At 48.6% G+C, this 15801-nt stretch overlaps 3 non-coding genes across 3 annotated transcripts; all 3 read right to left on the bottom strand.

The window, feature by feature from the left end:
* Positions 1–8474: 8474 nt before the first annotated feature.
* On the bottom strand, positions 8475–8547 carry TRNAV-AAC (transfer RNA valine (anticodon AAC)). The gene has a single exon. It is a non-coding gene; the product is annotated as a tRNA-Val (tRNA).
* A 665-nt stretch (positions 8548–9212) lies between these two features.
* TRNAV-UAC (transfer RNA valine (anticodon UAC)) lies at positions 9213–9285 on the bottom strand. The gene has a single exon. It is a non-coding gene; the product is annotated as a tRNA-Val (tRNA).
* Positions 9286–10750: 1465 nt separating this feature from the next.
* TRNAV-AAC (transfer RNA valine (anticodon AAC)) lies at positions 10751–10823 on the bottom strand. Its single transcript has one exon. It is a non-coding gene; the product is annotated as a tRNA-Val (tRNA).
* Between the last annotated feature and the right edge of the window lie 4978 nt (positions 10824–15801).

Genomic DNA, 15801 nt, shown 5'->3' with positions numbered 1-15801 from the left:
TGACTATGTGTCAGACTTGTTGTCTCTGGTGGCCTTGCAAAGGAGGGTCTAAAAAAATTATGAAAATATTCCATAAAATTGCTGTTACCAGCACCAGATACGGTCCTACTGGTACGGGTAGACTGTTGAAGATGACGATGCCGTCCCATGTTTGTCAAGTTACAACTGGGAGAATCACTCCCTTCACCTGCACGGTTGTTTGGTGTAAAAGCCGAGCTAAGATCGAGTAACAGCTTATGCTGATACTCCAGCATACGTGCGTCCCTTTCTATGGGTGGAATTATGTCACAAAATTTGGACTTGTCCCGGGGATCTAATAGTGTGGCAAGCCAGTAGTCATCATCACTTCTAATTTTGACAATCCGAGGGTCATGTTGGAGGTAGTGCAACAAGAAGGCACTCATGTGTCTTGCGCAGCCATGCGGACCAAGTCCACGCTGTGTTTGTGGCATAGAGGTGCTAACCGTTCTTTCTTCCTCTGACATCTCCCCCCAACCTCTTTCAACTGAATTTTGACCAAGGTCTCCCTCATCCGCTGAGTCTTCCATGTCCATGGACAGTTCGTCCTCCATATTTTCATGTCCTCCTGCACCTTCCTCAACATCTCGCCTGCTACCATGCGCCCTTGTTGATCCCTGTCCCCCATGGTCCCATGCCTGCCGCGTTGGTGATGATGAACGTCTGGACCTTGGTGATGTTGTTGTGTCTTGCGCATATGAATCCTCCTGTAGTTCCTCCCCTTCCTGTTGTCCCACCCCCTGACTCCGAATAGTGTTTAGCGTGTGCTCCAGCATGTAAATGACTGTAATCGTCATGCTGATAATGGCATTGTCAGCGCTAAACATATTCGTCGCCATGTCGAAACTGTGCAGAACGGTGCATAGGTCCTTGATCTGAGATCACTCCATCAGGGTGATCTGCCCCACTTCTGCATCTCGTTGGCCCAGGCTATACATCATGACGTATTGCACCAGGGCTCGCCGGTGCTGCCACAGTCGCTGTAACATGTGGAGAGTTGAATTCCAGCGTGTCGCCACATCGCATTTCAGGCGATGAACCGGCAGGCCGAAAGACTTCTGGAGCGATGCAAGTCGCTCGGCTGCGGCGGTTGAACGGCGGAAGTGAGCACTGCAGACAGTTTACGTGCCCTGGTCAGAAGGCCATCTAGGCCGGGATAGTGTGTTAAAAATTGCTGGACAACAAGGTTCAACACGTGAGCCATACAAGGCACGTGTGTCACCTTGCCCAGGCGAAGGGCCGCACCCAGGTTTGCAGCATTGTCGCACACGGCCTTACCAGGCTGCAGGTTGAGTGGAGACAACCATTTATTAAACTCGGACCGCAGAGCTGACCACAACTCCTCAGCTGTGTGACTCTTATTCCCAAGACATGTCAAGCTAAAGACCGCCTGATGCCGTTGCGCTCTGCTGCCAGCATAGTAATGAGGGGTGCGTGATTCCTTCTGCGCAGTGAGAACGCTGGTGGCCTGACCAGGCAGGCTTGGGGCGGAGGTGGAGGACCCAGATGAGGTGGAGGATGCAGAAGCAGTGGCGGAACTTGGACAGACAGAGGATTGACACACAAGTCGTGGGGACGGCAAGACTTGTGCAGCAGACCCTTCACCATCTATCAACATAGTTACCCAGTGCCCAGTCAGCGACATGTAACGTCCCTGTCCATGCTTACTGGTCCAAGTATCGGTGGTGAAATGCACCCGTTCACACACAGAGTTTCTCAAGGAAGCGGTGATGTTGTGTGCGACATGCTGGTGTAGCGCGGGCACACCTTTCTTAGAGAAGTAGTGGCGACTAGGCATCTGGTACTGGGGCACAGCGACAGACATAAGGTCTCTAAAATCCTGTGTGTCCACTAGGCGGAAAGGCAGCATTTCGGTAGCCAACAGCTTACAGAGGGATAGAGTCAACCTCTTAGCTTTGTCATGGGTCGGAGGAAGTGGCCTTTTATTTGACCACATCTGAGGGACAGAGATCTCGCTGCTGTGTGTAGACGGTGTTGAGTAGGGTGTCCCTGGAAAAATGCAGGTTTGTGAGGAAAGTGCAGGCGGAGACATGATGTTGCCTTCATCCAACGTAGGTGCTATCGATGTCTGAGAGAGCTGTACACACTCAGTTGTTTCCCCTTCCAAACCAACTGACGACCTACCAAGCAAACTGCCTGTTGCGGTTACAGTGGTGGAAGTTTTGCGTGGAAAAACAGGTGTGACAGCTGTCCCCACAGTCCTAGAAGATGAAGAGCGCGCGGATGCACTGGAAGGGGCGGGCGGTGGATGGTTCGCTCCGCTAGGCCGCATTGCAGCACAGTGAGCTTCCCACCGGGACCTATGATATTTATTCATGTGACGATTCATGGAAGAAGTTGTCAAACTGCTGAGGTTTTGACCTCTACTAAGAGAATCATGACAAATTTTACATATCACATGATTTGGGCGATCTTTTTCTATGTCAAAAAAGGAACAGGCTAGGCAAGGCTTAGAGGCCATGCGACCTGTTGATGCACCCCGAATAATGCTCATAGGCAGAGTGGTGGCTGAGGATGCAGTTGTAGACGTGCTACCAGTGCTCCGACTCTGTCCAGGAAGGCGCAAGGTAATTTCGTCGTCGGTTGCATCCTCCTCCACCGCCTCTGTTGACCTCCTCGAGTGCCTGACTGGGGGTTGACAGTAGGTGGGATCTAGAACTTCATCATCAATTGTTGTGTTTGCACTCCCCTCCCCCTCAGACCAAGCCTCTTCTTGCCCTGACCGAATATTTAAGTTGTCATCCCAATCGGGTATCTGCGTCTCATCTTCATCAGTATGTTCCTCATTGCCTATAACCACAGTTGTTGGAAAGGCAGCATTTTGGTAGCCAACAGTTTGCATTTTATGAAAGTCAACCTCCAAGCCATGTCATGCCCTTCTAAAAGCATGTATAACACAGCGAGGGGACTCCAACCACAGTCTCCCTCGTTTCCACTCACTGGGCCACACACACCCCACTTGACTGGCATCGGTTGAGCTCCCTTTTGAAAAAGAAAAAGATGCTTTGCATGAAGCACTCTCAAAAATACGCGTGCCTTTCCCGTCCCCTGGCTGACCCAGGGGAAGAAAAGTCCTCTGAGAGCCATGACTTGTTCATCTTGGTTCTTTTAGAGACACAGCGAGGGGACTCCAACCACAGTCTCCCTGGTTGCCACTCACTGGGCCACACACACCCCACTTGACTGGCATCGGTTGAGCTCCCTTTTGAAAAAGAAAAAGATGCTTTGCATGAAGCACTCTCAAAAATACGCGTGCCTTTCCCGTCCCCTGGCTGACCCAGGGGAAGAAAAGTCCTCTGAGAGCCATGACTTGTTCATCTTGGTTCTTTTAGAGACACAGCGAGGGGACTCCAACCACAGTCTCCCTCGTTTCCACTCACTGGGCCACACACACCCCACTTGACTGGCATCGGTTGAGCTCCCTTTTGAAAAAGAAAAAGATGCTTTGCATGAAGCACTCTCAAAAATACGCGTGCCTTTCCCGTCCCCTGGCTGACCCAGGGAAAGAAAAGTCCTCTGAGAGCCATGACTTGTTCATCTTGGTTCTTTTAGAGACACAGCGAGGGGACTCCAACCACAGTCTCCCTCGTTTCCACTAACTGGGCCACACACACCCCACTTGACTGGCATCGGTTGAGCCCCCTTTTGAAAAAGAAAAAGATGCTTTGCATGAAGCACTCTCAAAAATACGCGTGCCTTTCCCGTCCCCTGGCTGACTCAGGGGAAGAAAAGTCCTCTGAGAGCCATGACTTGTTCATCTTGGTTCTTTTAGAGACACAGCGAGGGGACTCCAACCACAGTCTCCCTGGTTGCCACTCACTGGGCCACACACACCCCACTTGACTGGCATCGGTTGAGCTCCCTTTTGAAAAAGAAAAAGATGCTTTGCATGAAGCACTCTCAAAAATACGCGTGCCTTTCCCGTCCCCTGGCTGACCCAGGGGAAGAAAAGTCCTCTGAGAGCCATGACTTGTTCATCTTGGTTCTTTTAGAGACACAGCGAGGGGACTCCAACCACAGTCTCCCTGGTTGCCACTCACTGGGCCACACACACCCCACTTGACTGGCATCGGTTGAGCTCCCTTTTGAAAAAGAAAAAGATTCTTTGCATGAAGCACTCTCAAAAATACGCGTGCCTTTCCCGTCCCCTGGCTGACCCAGGGGAAGAAAAGTCCTCTGAGAGCCATGACTTGTTCATCTTGGTTCTTTTAGAGACACAGCGAGGGGACTCCAACCACAGTCTCCCTGGTTGCCACTCACTGGGCCACACACACCCCACTTGACTGGCATCGGTTGAGCTCCCTTTTGAAAAAGAAAAAGATGCTTTGCATGAAGCACTCTCAAAAATACGCGTGCCTTTCCCGTCCCCTGGCTGACCCAGGGGAAGAAAAGTCCTCTGAGAGCCATGACTTGTTCATCTTGGTTCTTTTAGAGACACAGCGAGGGGACTCCAACCACAGTCTCCCTGGTTGCCACTCACTGGGCCACACACACCCCACTTGACTGGCATCGGTTGAGCTCCCTTTTGAAAAAGAAAAAGATGCTTTGCATGAAGCACTCTCAAAAATACGCGTGCCTTTCCCGTCCCCTGGCTGACCCAGGGGAAGAAAAGTCCTCTGAGAGCCATGACTTGTTCATCTTGGTTCTTTTAGAGACACAGCGAGGGGACTCCAACCACAGTCTCCCTCGTTTCCACTCACTGGGCCACACACACCCCACTTGACTGGCATCGGTTGAGCTCTCTTTTGAAAAAGAAAAAGATGCTTTGCATGAAGCACTCTCAAAAATACGCGTGCCTTTCCCGTCCCCTGGCTGACCCAGGGGAAGAAAAGTCCTCTGAGAGCCATGACTTGTTCATCTTGGTTCTTTTAGAGACACAGCGAGGGGACTCCAACCACAGTCTCCCTCGTTTCCACTCACTGGGCCACACACACCCCACTTGACTGGCATCGGTTGAGCTCCCTTTTGAAAAAGAAAAAGATGCTTTGCATGAAGCACTCTCAAAAATACGCGTGCCTTTCCCGTCCCCTGGCTGACCCAGGGGAAGAAAAGTCCTCTGAGAGCCATGACTTGTTCATCTTGGTTCTTTTAGAGACACAGCGAGGGGACTCCAACCACAGTCTCCCTCGTTTCCACTAACTGGGCCACACACACCCCACTTGACTGGCATCGGTTGAGCCCCCTTTTGAAAAAGAAAAAGATGCTTTGCATGAAGCACTCTCAAAAATACGCGTGCCTTTCCCGTCCCCTGGCTGACTCAGGGGAAGAAAAGTCCTCTGAGAGCCATGACTTGTTCATCTTGGTTCTTTTAGAGACACAGCGAGGGGACTCCAACCACAGTCTCCCTGGTTGCCACTCACTGGGCCACACACACCCCACTTGACTGGCATCGGTTGAGCTCCCTTTTGAAAAAGAAAAAGATGCTTTGCATGAAGCACTCTCAAAAATACGCGTGCCTTTCCCGTCCCCTGGCTGACCCAGGGGAAGAAAAGTCCTCTGAGAGCCATGACTTGTTCATCTTGGTTCTTTTAGAGACACAGCGAGGGGACTCCAACCACAGTCTCCCTGGTTGCCACTCACTGGGCCACACACACCCCACTTGACTGGCATCGGTTGAGCTCCCTTTTGAAAAAGAAAAAGATGCTTTGCATGAAGCACTCTCAAAAATACGCGTGCCTTTCCCGTCCCCTGGCTGACCCAGGGGAAGAAAAGTCCTCTGAGAGCCATGACTTGTTCATCTTGGTTCTTTTAGAGACACAGCGAGGGGACTCCAACCACAGTCTCCCTCGTTTCCACTCACTGGGCCACACACACCCCACTTGACTGGCATCGGTTGAGCTCCCTTTTGAAAAAGAAAAAGATGCTTTGCATGAAGCACTCTCAAAAATACGCGTGCCTTTCCCGTCCCCTGGCTGACCCAGGGGAAGAAAAGTCCTCTGAGAGCCATGACTTGTTCATCTTGGTTCTTTTAGAGACACAGCGAGGGGACTCCAACCACAGTCTCCCTCGTTTCCACTAACTGGGCCACACACACCCCACTTGACTGGCATCGGTTGAGCTCCCTTTTGAAAAAGAAAAAGATGCTTTGCATGAAGCACTCTCAAAAATACGCGTGCCTTTCCCGTCCCCTGGCTGACCCAGGGGAAGAAAAGTCCTCTGAGAGCCATGACTTGTTCATCTTGGTTCTTTTAGAGACACAGCGAGGGGACTCCAACCACAGTCTCCCTCGTTTCCACTCACTGGGCCACACACACCCCACTTGACTGGCATCGGTTGAGCTCCCTTTTGAAAAAGAAAAAGATGCTTTGCATGAAGCACTCTCAAAAATACGCGTGCCTTTCCCGTCCCCTGGCTGACCCAGGGGAAGAAAAGTCCTCTGAGAGCCATGACTTGTTCATCTTGGTTCTTTTAGAGACACAGCGAGGGGACTCCAACCACAGTCTCCCTCGTTTCCACTAACTGGGCCACACACACCCCACTTGACTGGCATCGGTTGAGCCCCCTTTTGAAAAAGAAAAAGATGCTTTGCATGAAGCACTCTCAAAAATACGCGTGCCTTTCCCGTCCCCTGGCTGACCCAGGGGAAGAAAAGTCCTCTGAGAGCCATGACTTGTTCATCTTGGTTCTTTTAGAGACACAGCGAGGGGACTCCAACCACAGTCTCCCTGGTTGCCACTCACTGGGCCACACACACCCCACTTGACTGGCATCGGTTGAGCTCCCTTTTGAAAAAGAAAAAGATGCTTTGCATGAAGCACTCTCAAAAATACGCGTGCCTTTCCCGTCCCCTGGCTGACCCAGGGGAAGAAAAGTCCTCTGAGAGCCATGACTTGTTCATCTTGGTTCTTTTAGAGACACAGCGAGGGGACTCCAACCACAGTCTCCCTGGTTGCCACTCACTGGGCCACACACACCCCACTTGACTGGCATCGGTTGAGCTCCCTTTTGAAAAAGAAAAAGATGCTTTGCATGAAGCACTCTCAAAAATACGCGTGCCTTTCCCGTCCCCTGGCTGACCCAGGGGAAGAAAAGTCCTCTGAGAGCCATGACTTGTTCATCTTGGTTCTTTTAGAGACACAGCGAGGGGACTCCAACCACAGTCTCCCTCGTTTCCACTCACTGGGCCACACACACCCCACTTGACTGGCATCGGTTGAGCTCCCTTTTGAAAAAGAAAAAGATGCTTTGCATGAAGCACTCTCAAAAATACGCGTGCCTTTCCCGTCCCCTGGCTGACCCAGGGGAAGAAAAGTCCTCTGAGAGCCATGACTTGTTCATCTTGGTTCTTTTAGAGACACAGCGAGGGGACTCCAACCACAGTCTCCCTCATTTCCACTAACTGGGCCACACACACCCCACTTGACTGGCATCGGTTGAGCCCCCTTTTGAAAAAGAAAAAGATGCTTTGCATGAAGCACTCTCAAAAATACGCGTGCCTTTCCCGTCCCCTGGCTGACCCAGGGGAAGAAAAGTCCTCTGAGAGCCATGACTTGTTCATCTTGGTTCTTTTAGAGACACAGCGAGGGGACTCCAACCACAGTCTCCCTGGTTGCCACTCACTGGGCCACACACACCCCACTTGACTGGCATCGGTTGAGCTCCCTTTTGAAAAAGAAAAAGATGCTTTGCATGAAGCACTCTCAAAAATACGCGTGCCTTTCCCGTCCCCTGGCTGACCCAGGGGAAGAAAAGTCCTCTGAGAGCCATGTCCACATTGTCAGTGGACAGACACGTGTGCTTATCTGCCAGCAGACCCACAGCAGCACTGAAGACAGGTTCCGAGAGAACGCTGGCTGCAGGACACGACAAGATCCCCAAGACGTACGTGGCGAGCTCAGGCAATTTATCAAGATTGGAAGCCAAGAATGAGCAGGGCTCAAGTTGCACATTAATGGAATCGATGTTTCCTTGCATATACTCATATATCTGTGTGTCCTCCTCTTTTTCCTTGTCCAGCTCTTTTGTTTTCGCATGAGTATATGTCCTTGTCACTTTCCCATGTGTTGTGAGTTGTTTGTGACCTTTTGGACACCTTTGAGGGTGTTTTCTAGGTGTTTTTCTGTGTTTGTGATTGCCTGCCATTGTTTCCTATGCAGTTCGAGTTCGGTTCGTCGAACGTTCGACGAACCGAACTCGAACGGGAGGTCCGTTCGGCGAACCAACCTCGAGCCGAACCGCGACCGGTTCGCTCATCTCTAGTACCGAGTAGTAACAAGCATGCTCGCTCATCAATAGTGATGACCACTCCACTATGAAACCTGTGAAATCCTGCAAAGTAATGGCATTTAGAGACGAGTTTTGACAGCCAGGGGAAAAAAAAAATAATTTGTAGTTCTGTTTGTGATGGAAGCCAAAACATACCGTTATTCGGCAACAATGCCAGAACTTCATATATTGTAGTTGGATAGCGTATTATTTCAACACTAAGAACAGATTGGTTTCACTGGGGATTGAACCCAGGACCTTCTGCGTGTTAAGCAGACGTGATGACCACTACACTATGAAACCTGACAAAAAGTTACTGTGTATTGGCTAGCAGAGCAGAATTGTGTCTGACGGGGCCTTTTTATTGCTGAAGGAAAGTATTTTTGATTAATGAAACATTTACAATTATTATTACATATTTTACCAGTTTTATTCCTAGAAAGGGATTTTGCTTAAATTGAAGTTTATATTGAATGTGTTACTTTTTTCTCCATAGTTTGGTCTTTTGCTTTTGTATTTATGGGAACTATATAATTTGAAACAAATAGGATTTTTATAATATGGGATTATGTTTTCTGCTAAAATGGTCAATAAAAAAGAAACCCAAAATCGTAGTTCTCTTTGTGATGGAAGCCAAAATGTATTGTCATTTGGCAACGAAACCAAGAATTTCACATATTACAAGTCGATAGGAAATTACTTCAACACTAAAAACAGATTGGTTTCACTGGGGATTGAACCCAGGACTTTCTGCGTGTGAAGCAGACGTGATGACCACTACACTATGAAACCTTCGAAATCCTGCAAAATAATGGCAATTAGAGACGAGTTTTGACCGCCAGGGGAAAAAAAACAAATTCGTAGCTCTGTTGTTGATGGAAGCTAAAACATCCCGTTATTCGGCAACAAAGCCAAGAACTTTATATACTGCAGGTTGATAGGGGATTATTTCAACACCAAGAACACATGGGTTTCACTGGGGATTGAACCCAGGACCTTCTGCGTGTAAAGCAGACGTGATTTCCACTACACTATGAAACCTTTGAAAGCCTGCAAAGTAATGGCAATTAGAGACGAGTTTTGACCGCCAGGGAAAAAAAAAACAAATTCGTAGCTCTGTTGGGGATGGAAGCCAAAACATTCCATCCTTCGGCAACAAAGCCAAGAACTTCATATATTGTAGTTTAATGGAGTATTATTTCTACACCAAGAACAGATTGGCTTTACTGGGGATTGAACGCAGGACCTAATGCGTGTTAAGCAGACGTGATGACCACTACTCTATGAAACCTGATGGAAAGTTACTGTGTATTGGCTAGCAGAGCAGAATTGTGACTGACGGGGCCTTTTTATTGCTGAAGGAAAGTATTTTTGGTTAATGAAACATTTACAATTTTTATTACATATTTTACCAGTTTTATTCCTACAAAGGGATTTTGCTTAAAAGGAAGTTTACATTGAATGTGTTACTTTTTCCACATAGTTTAGTTGTTTGCTTTTGTATTTAAAGGAACTATATATTTTGAAACAAACAGGATTTTTATAATATGGGATTATGTTTTCTGCTAAAATGGTCAATAAAAAAGAAACCCAAAATCGTAGTTCTCTTGGTGATGGAAGCCAAAATATATTATCAGTTGGCAACAAAAGAAAGAATTTCATATGTTACAGGTTGATAGCAAATTACTTCCCATCATTCGGCAACAAAGCCAAGGACTTCATATATTGTAGCTTAATTGAGTATTATTTCAACACCAAGAACAGATTGGTTTTACAGGGGATTGAACGCAGGACCTTCTGCGTGTTAAGCAGACGTGATGACCACTACTCTATGAAACCTGATGAAAAGTTACTGTGTATTGGCTAGCAGAGCAGAATTGTGACTGACGGGGCCTTTTTATTGCTGAAGGAAAGTTTTTTTTGTTAATGAAACATTTACAATTTTTATTACATATTTTACCAGTTTTATTCCTACAAAGGGAATTTGCTTAAAAGGAAGTTTACATTGAATGTGTTACTTTTTTCCACATAGTTTAGTTGTTTGCTTTTGTATTTAAAGGAACTATATATTTTGAAACAAACAGGATTTATATAATATGGGATAATGTTTTCTGCTAAAATGGTCAATAAAAAAGAAACCCAAAATCGTAGTTCTCTTGGTGATAAAAGCCAAAATATATTATCAGTTGGAAACAAAACAAAGAATTTCATATGTTACAGGTTGATAGCAAATTACTTCAACAGCGAAAACGGCTTGTTTTTACTGGGGATTGAACCCAGGACCTACTGCGTGTGAAGTAGACGTGATGACGACTCCACTATGAAACCTGTGAAATCCTGCAAAGTAATGGCATTTAGAGACGAGTTTTGACCGCCAGGGGAAAAAAAATAATAATTTGTAGTTCTGTTTGTGATGGAAGCCAAAACATCCAGTCATACGGCAACAATGCCGAGAACTTCATATATTGTAGTTGGATAGCGTATTATTTCAACACTAAGAACAGATTGGTTTCACTGGGGATTGAACCCAGGACCTTCTGCGTGTTAAGCAGACGTGATGACCACTACACTATGAAACCTGACGAAAAGTTCCTGTGTATTGGCTAGCAGAGCAGAATTGTGACTGACGGGGCCTTTTTATTGCTGAAGGAAAGTATTTTTGGTTAATGAAACATTTACAATTATTATTACATATTTTACCAGTTTTATTCCTACAAAGGGATTTTGCTTAAATTGAAGTTTATATTGAATGTGTTACTTTTTTCTCCATAGTTTGGTCTTTTGCATTTATGGGAACTATATATTTTGAAACAAATGAAGGGAATTTTGTTACTTACCGTAAATTCCTTTTCTTCTAGCTCTTATTGGGAGACCCAGACGATTGGGGTATAGCTACTGCCCTCCGGAGGCCACACAAAGCACTACACTAAAAAGTGCAAGGCCCCTCCCCTTCTGGCTATACCCCCCCGTGATATCACGGGTTCTCCAGTTTTAGTGCCAAAGCAAGAAGGAGGAAAGCCAATAACTGGTTTAAACAAATTAACTCCGAGTAACATCGGAGAACTGAAAAACCGTTCAACATGAACAACATGTGTACCCGCAAACAACAAAAAAATCCCGAAGGACAACAGGGCGGGTGCTGGGTCTCCCAATAAGAGCTAGAAGAAAAGGAATTTACGGTAAGTAACAAAATTCCCTTCTTCTTCAGCGCTCTATTGGGAGACCCAGACGATTGGGACGTCCAAAAGCTGTCCCTGGGTGGGTAAAGAAATACCTCATGTTAGAGCTGCAAGACAGCCCTCCCCTATGGGGAAGCCACTGCCACCTGCAGGGCTCTTCTACCTAGGCTGGCGTCCGCCGAAGCATAGGTATGCACCTGATAATGTTTGGTGAAAAATGTGCAGGCTCGACCAGGTAGCTGCCTGGCACACCTGTTGAGCCGTAGCCTGGTGTCGTAATGCCCAAAACGCACATACGGCTCTGGTAGAATGGACCTTCAGCCCTGAAGGAACCGGAAGCCCCGCAGAACGGTAGTCTTCAAGAATTGGTTCTTTGATCCATCGAGCCATGGTGGCTTTAGAAACCTGCAACCCCTTGCGCGTACCAGCGACAAGGACAAAAAATGCATCAGAGCGGCGCATGGGCGCCGTGCGGGAAATGTAGATTCTGAGTGCTCTCACCAGAACTAACAACTGTAAATCGTTTTCATACCGGAGAACCGGATGAGAACAAAAGGAAGGAAAGGGTATATCCCGATTAAGAAGAAACGCGGATACAACCTTAGGGAGAAACTCCTGAATAGGGCGCAGCACTACCTTGTCCTGGTGGAACACTAGGAAGAGAGCCTTGAATGACAGAGCCGCCAGCTTAGACACTCGCCGAAGCGACGTGATCGCAACCAGAAAGGCCACTTTCTGTGACAGGCGCGAAAGGGAAACTTCCCTCAGAGGCTCGAAATGCGGCTTCTGGAGAGCAACTAGTACCCTGTTCAGATCCCATGGATCTAACGGCCGCTTGTACGGGGGCACAATATGACAAACCCCCTGTAGTAACGTGCGCACCTTAGGAAGACGTGCTAGACGCTTCTGAAAAGAACACGGATAGTGCCGAGACTTGCCCTTAAAGGGAGCCGAGCGACCAACCTCTTTCCCAACCAGATTGCAGGAGGGAAGGCAAAGTAGGCAATGCCGATGGCCAGGGAGACCCTCCCTGAGCAGAACACTAAGATAAGAATATCTTCCACGAGTTGTGGTAGATCTTGGCAGACCGCGGCTGGCTAGCCCGTCTCATGGTGGCAATGACGTCGTGCTCACGGTCGACCGACGGTGAGATGCCACAGATCACGGTACCACGACCTCCCCGGCCAGTCTGGGGCGACGAGGATGGTGTGGCAGCAATCGGTAGCTGGAACTGTGACCAATCCTGAGCCAAGGCGCCTGTCGCCAGAGCTCTTTGATCGTAAGACCGCGTCATGAAAATCGGGACCTTGTTGTTGCCGAGAAGCCATGACGTCGACGTCCGTCTTCATCCTGCGTCTACAGAATTCTTGCAAACAAACGGGTGCAGAGCCCATTCCCCTGCGTCCACGCCCTGGCGACTGAAGAAGTCTGCTTCCTAGTGTCGTACGCCCGGGATGTGAACAGCTGATATGGTGTATGCTCTGTCTTCTACCCATAGCAGAATCCGCCGGACCTCTTGGGAGTCTTGTCGACTGCGTAGTCCGCCTTGGTGGTTGGTGTATGCCACCGCTGTGGATAGTCCGACTGAATTCGGATCTATTTGCATTCCAGCCACTGCAGGAAGGCTTGCAGTGCAAGATACACTGCCCAGAGCTCCAGACCACTGAGTTGAAGAGTGGACTCCTCTGAAGATGGTCTTTGACCGTCTGGAAAAGCTAAAACTCGCCTCTGGATGAGGCGCCTCCTTGAAGGAGAGACTGTCCCCTCGTCTGTAGTGAACGCTGTTTGTCCAGCAGAAGCTTCACTATCGCTGAGAGAGTGTGAAAACTCTCCAGGAGATGCCAGCGATTGGGTTCAACCTTGAAAAGTTGAAGACCCACCCGAAACTCTGGGAAGGGTCCAGCGCCATGTTCAGGTTGTGTTGGCATGCTTGTAAAGGAGAGTGCCTTGACCAGTAGATTGCCCAAGTAAAGGATCACAGAGTGACCGTGAGAGCGCGGGACTGCTCCCTCTGCTGCCACGAACTTGGTGAACACCCGTGGGGCTGTCGCCAGCCAAAGGGTATGGCTACGAAACGAAATATTCTCGTCTTTAATAACGAATCGTAGCCAACGCCGGTGCCTCGGAGCAATCGGCACGTGTAGATAAGCATCCTGATGTCTATTGAAGCTAGGAAAACTCCTTGAGACAGAGAGGCAATGACGGAGCGGAGTGATGCCATCCGGAACCGCCTGGTTTTCACGTGCTCGTTAAGCAGTATAAAGTCCAGAACGGGACGGAAGGAGCCGTCCTATTTTGGCACCACGACCAGGTCGGGGCAAAATGCGTATCTGGTTCCTGAAGAGGAACAGGGATTACCGCTCTTTCCGCCTGCAGAAGAGCCTCGGCTCGGTCGGTGCGGTAGTTTGAAAACAAACTGACTCTCACTCACAGGCCCTCAACCTGCGGTAGGTAAATGCCGCTAAAGCGGGGGAGTCTGCCCCCCCGCGGTTGCGGAGTGAGAGGGCTGAAAATTATGAGGAAAAACGCTTTGGTAGCGGATCCTCCGGCTGCCTTCCCCGGGCGTGAATTGAGCCCGCTAGGAATCTATGCCCTTCTGGGCTTTTTGAGTCGTCTTGGATAGTTGAATGATTTCATTCAACCCTTACCAACAGACTATCACTAGATAAAGGCAACCTGGTTAAGCACTTCGTTGGAAGCAGCCTCTGTTCCAATCTCTCAACTACTAGCCTCTGCGTAAAAACACGGAGTTGGCGGATGCCACTGACGTCCGGCTCGTAGAGTCTCGGACAGCAATAACAGCATGATTCGCCATGCCGACATTGCGAGTTAAAGACGCTGCTGGGACCGAGAGTACCTGTGACAGCGACCCTCTGCGCAATACTAGCTGAAATAGCTTGGAGTGCCTTCACGGCTGCGACTGCCGGAGCAGCCGACCTGCCGATAGCTTCATAGACAGATTGCAACCAGAGGCCAATCTGCCTGTCAATGGCATTTTGAAGTGAAGTCCTATCCACCACTACAACTATAGATCTAGCTGCAAGCATGGAGATTGGGGGATCCACATTTGGATACTGGGTCTAGCGCTTGACCACGTCAGGGGGAGCGACACGTGTCTCATTAATACGGTCGGAGAAACGCTTATCGTGATAAGCGTGTCGTTTCTGGACTGCGTCTCTGGAGTCAGAGTGCTAAACAAGTACTCAATATATAGAGATTTCTCTTGCTGTGAAGCTGACCCCTCCACTGGAGGAGTTGAGGGAGAAATACCCAACCTTTCGTTGATGGACGCAATAAGATTATTCACTATAGCGTCACCATCCGGTGTATCCGGATAGAGAGCGGTCTCAGGAACAGAGTCCTGAACAGCTACGTCTGCCTCATCGTACAGAGAGTACTCCAGCTGGGACCTTGCCCAGTGATGTAGTCGAGGGCTAATGCCAGCGAGCCCGCTTAGGCCATCTGGGACTGTCGACCGTGTCGGATGCCTGCTCTCTGGGATGCCTGGAATCACTCTGGCGCCTTGAGATGCTCCAGATCAGGGCGGCCAGGGTCATTGCAACCATATTGCCCACGGTCTGCTTGGGGTGCAAAGTCTGTAAGATGTCTGTCATAGTCACAGACAATATATCAGCGGAAAAAACTGCAACTTCGTCCCTGTCTCTGGACAGAGATCACAGGTGGTTCCTTTGGCCACATATAGCAGAGACCCCGGTTGAGCAATTGCACGCACTGGGGGTCCTGAAACCGTATGACATGCAGTACAAGCAGCATAGAAAGCCCGTGCATTGGCAACTTGTCTTTTTCTGCTGTTGTTGTCTAGCTATCTAAGAGCCTAGCCGAGGATAGCGACCGTACAGTGAATAGTCATACAAGCATGAAGTACAAATAAACACTTCAGCACATGTAGTACACGCAGCATTGAAAACTTGTGGCTTGGCACATTTGCTCTTCTGCTGCTGTTGTCTATTTATCTAGGAGCATGAGACAAGGATAGCGACATACAGTGAATGTATAGCATACAGCATGACAGTAAACACTGCAGCCCATGCAATCCAAGCAGCATTGAAAGCTTGCGCGTTAGCACCCTAGCCTTTCTGCTGCTGTTGTCTATTTATCCAGGAACATTAGCCAAGGATAGCGACATACAGTGAATGTATAGCATACAAGCATGACAGTAAACACTGCAGCCAATGCAAGTCAAGCAGCATTGAAAACTTGTGCCGTAGCACCATTGCTCTACTGCTGCTTTTGTCTGTTTATCTGGGCGCATTAGCCAAGAATAGCGACATACAGTGAATGTATATCATAACAATAAACCGTGCAGCACATGCAAGCGAAGCAGCATTGAAAGCTTGTGCCTTAGCACAAATTGCTC

Source organism: Anomaloglossus baeobatrachus, chromosome 2, assembly GCF_048569485.1.
Source record: "Anomaloglossus baeobatrachus isolate aAnoBae1 chromosome 2, aAnoBae1.hap1, whole genome shotgun sequence".
NCBI classification, from domain to species: Eukaryota; Metazoa; Chordata; class Amphibia; order Anura; family Aromobatidae; genus Anomaloglossus; species Anomaloglossus baeobatrachus.
This window is presented reverse-complemented; position numbering and strand designations above follow the sequence as displayed.